General features: G+C 44.0%; 1 pseudogene; it reads left to right on the forward strand.

The window, feature by feature from the left end:
- Positions 1–775: 775 nt before the first annotated feature.
- LOC145405966 (5S ribosomal RNA) lies at positions 776–893 on the forward strand (annotated as a pseudogene).
- The last annotated feature ends 5641 nt before the right edge of the window (positions 894–6534 follow it).

The following is a 6534-nucleotide window of genomic DNA, read 5'->3' on the forward strand; positions in this document are numbered from 1 at the left end:
CCTTGGAGCGATTTGCAGGCCTCTGGCCTTTGTTTCCTTCTTCCTTGCATTAAAAAAAAAGTTTGGTCTAAATTGGTTCAAAATTGTTTATACTGACTTTGCCATGTGTCCTTGATCTTTGACATTGCCCTATGACTTTGATCGCTGACTGAGTGTTCTTAAAATCGATTCCCTTCGTCCTTGCCTTATCTTTCATCTTTCCACCAACTTTGGTTTAAATCAGATGAAAGCTATTTATGTTGACCTTGCCATATTACCTTGACCTTTGACCTTGTCGTTTGACAATATTCTCAAAATTGAATTCTTTCATCCTTGCCATAGCTAAATCTTTACTAAAGATTGCACTAACACGCAAAGAAACTGTTTAATATCACCTTGGTATATGGCCTTGACCTTTGACCTGTTATTCTCGAAAATAATATGTCATCCCGTTCGCCAGGCCTCAACCATTCAACCAAGTTTGGTTACAGTCGGATTACAACTGTTTGAGTTTTTTTTTTCCACACATAGGTGCACAACACACACACACACACACACACACACACACACACACACACACACACACACACACACACACACACACACACACACACTTAGTAAAACAATGCCTCTACTTGCTTCGCAAGCACATGTGTAATTGTCATAATGAACACTACCACTACTACTACCACCAAATGATGATGATGATTATGATGATGATAATAATAGTAGTAGTAGTAGTAATAATAATAATAACAGTAATAATAATAATATTAATAATAATGATAATAATGATGATGATGTAATACCACGTTGAGTACACCGCTTCCCATCCGATCAGCGAAGTTAAGCAACGTTGGGTCTGGTTAGTACTTGAATGGGTGACCGCCTGGGAACATCAGATGCTGTTGGCATCCCTACGTGTCAAGTGGGGTTGGTGGAGGATTAGTGCCCCTCCTTGTAAAACAATTAACTCTAAGCCCTTGGCCACCCCGTTTGGGATACATGGCGTCTGGCAATGAATGAATGAATGATGTAGCTGTACAGTTTCTTCCTGTTCATTCGAAGAGAGCATGTAAAATGCATACCCAGTCCGGCGATATGTATGCTGATTTTTCTGAAATCCATGTGCTCAATTCCCCTATTTCTGATCGATTTTATTTTTGGGAGGGCTTGACCCTTCAAGAATCACTACGGGGGGGCTCGCGCTTCTAAGGTATCGCATTACGGATGCCCATTGTACAACACGTACTAAGATATCAAGTCAATATTTGCCTTGCTTTTCACTATTTTTGAGTTTTAATTTTGGTGGGGGTGGGGACGGTTGGCCCCCTAAAAACCATGGTTGGAAAGTAGTATGTGATGGATGACCTTCCCGGTAATCTGACGAACACATCTGGGAAGTTTCATTCACATTCATCAAATAGCCACGGAGGAGTTACGGTGCGTGTACGCACACATGCATTCGACAACACACACGCACCATCACGTACATGCACACATACAATAAACAGATTTAAATTAGATATAGATAGACAGACAGATGTCCAACAAACGTTAGTCCAGACACAAAGAAGTAAGTGGAGAATTAATCGGCCTTAGAGGATACTGCTTGACACTGTTAGCAGTTTTGTTTTAAACTCACTTCCGGCCTCTTAAATTACTAATATCATAAAAATAATAATAATAATCAACAATGACTTACCAATAAGTCGTCCCAGAACAGAGGTCCAAAATCCCTCAACAGGAGAAAGGGGTCGACATTTCTCTGTATTCATGATGAAGGGTGAGAGGAGGAGAGGGGTGGCGGCCATGTTAACACGCAATCAGCTGATAGTTTGTTTACATCCTATCAGCTGATTCCAACGCGCTCCATTTTTCCAGAGAAATTGGATTCCGTGTCGTGTTTTGGTTTCGTCTGGGATTTATTTGTTGTGATGGTGTTAACTGTTGGTAGTTTTTCTTTTGTTTATTTTTCATGGTCTATATTGATTTTTCGTGACTTATTTAATTAGCAGTTATTCTCTCTCTCTCTCTCTCTCTCTCTCTCTCTCTCTCTCTCTCTCTCTCTCTCTTTCTCTACCATTTTAATCCGTTTCTTTTTAGTCTTTCCCTCCCTTCTTTCACACTCACTTCCCTCTCCCTTTTCATTCTTGTCAGACTGCCTACCTTCTTACTTAGTTGTCTTCCTTTCTTCTGGCTTTCACCACCCTCTCTTCCCTCCAGGGGCGTACCTAGAGATTTGGGGGCCCGGGGGGCTAGGTTCTTTGCGGGGCCCCCCTCCAAGTGGGGGGCCCTGCAAAGAACCCAGCCCCCCTCATTCTCAAAACTTATCTAATACCTCGGCCGGGATTGTCGGGATGATAAATATATATATTTTTAAATATTAATAAAGAAGCTTTTAAATTTTGAAGGCTTTGGGGGCCTCCCTCAATTGGGGGCCCGGGGGCAGTTTCAAACAGCCCCCCCGCCCCCCCTCTCAGGTACGCCACTGCTTGCCTCCATTTCGTACATTAACATTCTCTCCCTCCCTCCACTCTGGCTGTCTTCCCCACTCTCCCCATCTTCCTCCTTCCATTTTCTCAGGCTATCTTCCTCCCTTTCCTTCATTTTCCTCCCTTCCTACCTACCAGTTATAATATTCGATGTCTTTGTGTATCCCACTCTGGTCATAGACTAAACAACCCGTTCCCCAAGACCCAGCAGTCAGTCTTCGGTCAAAAGATGGCTTCACCAAATTTCAGATACCACATACATAAATACATACATACACAAGTACATAGATACATATATTCTTACTCATCTATCTACCTCTCTGTTTGCATGTCTGTCTACTTGTCAGTCTACCTACTTGTCTATCCACCTATGTATCGTCTGTCTGTCAATATATCTGTCTGTCTATCTATTTACCTCTCTACCTGGCTGACAGCATGAGACGTGACCCCGTGACATAAGATTTGCATAGCATGATGAGTTGTGGCCTCTCTCTCTCTCTCTCTCTCTCTACCTTTTCATGCCTGTCTGCCTGTGTGTTTACCTGCCTGCCTTTCCATGCCTGTTTCTTTGCCTGTCTGCCTGCTTTTCTTTCTCTGTCTGTTTCTGTTTGCTTGTCTGCATTTGTTTAATTGTTTCTCTGCCCTACTACCTTTCGTGCCAGCGTCTCTGCCTGTCTTGCTGCCTGCCTCTGTCTCAGATCTGTATACTATTCTTCCTTTGTTTCTGTGCCTGTGTCCTTCCTGCTTAAGTGTGCCTGCTTAATCCATCTGTCAGTGTCTTAGTCTGTCTGCTTGCCTCTGTGCCTCAGTTGTATGTCTCTGTTTCACTATGTCCCTCCTTGTCTGGCTTCCTACATCCCTCCATCTCTTAATTAAGGCGTCTTCCTGCATAACTTCCTGCCTCCATCTTCTCTGCCTGCCTGTAATGATGCCTGTGTCTGATTCCCCACCTACCTGTATACCTCTGTCTACACCCCTACCTGTATACCTCTGTCTACCCCCCTACATGTATACCTCTGTCTACCTCTCTACCTGTATACCTCTGCCTACTCCTTACCTGTATACCTCTCTGTACCCCCTACCTGTATACCTCTTCTACCCCTACCTGTATACCTGTCTACCCCCTATGTATACCTGTATCTACCCCCTACCTGTATACCTCTATTTACCCCCTACCTGTATACCTCTGTCTACCCCCCTACCTGAATCTGTCTCCCTCTGCCTATCTCCCTCACTTCCCTTGCCTGACCTACCTGTCTGTCTCTGCCCGTCTCTTTCTGTCTCTCTTGTTGCCTCTTTCCCTACATCCCATGCTGCCTTACCTCCATGCCTCTCCCCCTGCCTTCCTACCTACCTGCCAGCGTCTCCCATTTTCTCCCTCCTTGTCTTCCCTTCCTTCTTACCCTCCCTTTCTGTCCGACTCCCTGCTTCCCCCTCACTCTCCCCTTCCTTTACTGACTACCCTTCTTCCTTGCCTACCTCCCTGCCTATCTCACTGCATCGCTGCTATCCTGTTTGCCTAGCCTCACCCCCTGTCTGCCTCCCTCCTGCCACCTTTAATGCCTCCCTCCCTTCCTCCCCCCCCCCTCTCTCTCCCTGCCACCCTTCCTACTTACCCTCTCTTCTGCCTGCCTTTTTGTCTCTCCCTCTGCCTTCCGCCTACCCTGCCTATCTCTCTGCCTCATCATCGAGCCTAGGTCATTGCCTGTCTGCTTATGGGACACTTGTTGATGCACTGTCCTTAATTACCAACACCTCTCTCTCTCTCTCTCTCTCTCTCTCTCTCTCTCTCTCTCTCTCTCTCTCTCTCTCTCTCTCTCTCTCTCTCTCTAAGCCCTCCTTTGTGATGTTTGTGATTTTTTTTTTCAGTCAAAAATTTTTTGATGTGGGTCGTGTAAGGCTGTGGTCTGTTTTTTGCATTATTATTATTATTATTATTATTATTATCTAATATACTATAGCACTAGCCGTGTGTGTGTGTGTGCGTGTGTGTGTGTGTGTGTGTGTGTGTGTGTGTGTGTGTGTGTGTGTGTATTTTGGGCAGCCGAAACTACACATTCAAATCGCACCAAAATTGGCACAAAAATCGCAAAAAATTCGCTGATGTGAAAAAACTTGGTCTCATCACGATTGAAAAACTTTTATATACTATATATAATGAGCGATCACATTTTGACCCAAAAAAGCAGCTCCCGGCGCCCGGCATAGGATCTCCGTAGAATTTTTTGCCCACAGCTATAACTAAAATATATTATAGCAGCGCGAGAGCCCTCCTCAGGAGCAAGTGCGAGGGACGGGAAGGGCCCACGAACATTTGTTTATCACTATTACTGTTACTACTACTACAACTACTACTACTACTTCTGCTACGACTACTACTACTACTACTACGACTACTGCTACGACTACTACTACAACTACTACGACTACTATTACTACTACTGCTACGACTACTACTACGTCTACGACTACGACTACTACTACTACTACGACTACTATTACTGCTACTGCTACGACTACAACTACTACTACTACTACTACTACTACTACTACGAGCACTACTGCTACTACTACTACTAGTACTAGTACTAGTACTACTACTACTACTACTACTGCTGCTGCTGCTTCAAATAATAATAATAATAATAATTACTACTACTACTACTGCTACTAGTACTTCTACCACTACTACTACAAATAATAATAATAATGATAATAACTATAGTGTATTTGATTGACCTGTGCAGCTGAGATGTATGGGGCAAGTATGGTGTGTTTGATACGCGGCTGCTGATTGGCCGCCGATGATGTCATTGAAGTAAATGCAGGCATGTACTGTAGTGTACCATGCGGACGTGGGTGTACACCGTGGGTGGATATTATTGTGCAAGATGCGGACGTGGGTGTACGCCGTGCGTGGAAGTAGTGCAACATGCGGACGTGGGTGTACACCGTGGGTGGATTTTATTGTGCAACATGCGGACGTGGGTGTACACCGTGCGTGGAAGTAGTGCAACATGCGGACGTGGATGTACACCGTAGGTGGATAATTTATTTCAAACGTCACTTATCGTTTTATGAAACTTTATGATCAACTTTAATTTTTTTTTATAACAATAAACATTTAAAGCTAATTTTGACCTCTTCAGCTTAGGAAATTATTCCATATTTAATATGGCAGCTTGTACTGAAGGCAGTTTAAAAATATAAATATACATGTGTTAAAATAAGAAGAGCTGTACGTTTAAATCATCGGCGGCCAATCAGCAGCCGCGATTCAAACACACCCTACTCGGCCCATACATCACAGCTGCACAGGTCAATCAAATAGACTATAGAACCCTCTCCTACGGACAGTCACTAGTCTCCACCTACTGTTTTTTTCAACGACCTTGAGCCCACTGGGGAGATTTGACATTTTTAATACTGTACATTATAACTAAACTCTTAGGATCCGGTCTGCCAAGTTTTATGGTCACTTATTGATGACCTGTTGAAATCTCCAGCAGAGAAGCCCAGTTCATCACCTTCACTTATAATAATGGCATGACTTTCTGCCAATGCACGTTAAGTATTTGGATTTTTTTTTTTTTTTCTGTCAGCAATGGCCCATGCCAGGACACATAAACTGGGCCCGGGGCCATGCCAGTCACTAATATATCAGCTTATTGGAACCCCAGAGCTGATCACCAATTTCTATATCACCTTAGACGTGACTGGACTGTTCCAGGCAAGGCTATCAAGATATAACGTTCCGCCTGATCGAAGTCACTTCCGACTAACACTTTCCACCAAATGTCTTCTCACACACTGGAGATGGTGGGAAATCGGTGTAGATCCTGTTGAAGGAATGGTAGAGGTAGCGTGTGCAGGTGAACTGAAAACTGAGCAGATTTATCTGTCTTTATTGGCCACAGAAAGATACAACTGCGACACAGAGAGAGCCCAGAGTAAATACGTCCCTCTCTTTTGAATGATGAGTGCGTTCTTCCCTAGCTGGCCGGCTTCCCCACTGGAAGTGGCGCTGAGGTCAGCTAAATCAGAGGTGCCAAACCCCACA

Source organism: Coenobita brevimanus, chromosome 68, assembly GCF_032717465.1.
Source record: "Coenobita brevimanus isolate Jiangsu-jjx chromosome 68, ASM3271746v2, whole genome shotgun sequence".
NCBI lineage: Eukaryota > Metazoa > Arthropoda > Malacostraca > Decapoda > Coenobitidae > Coenobita > Coenobita brevimanus.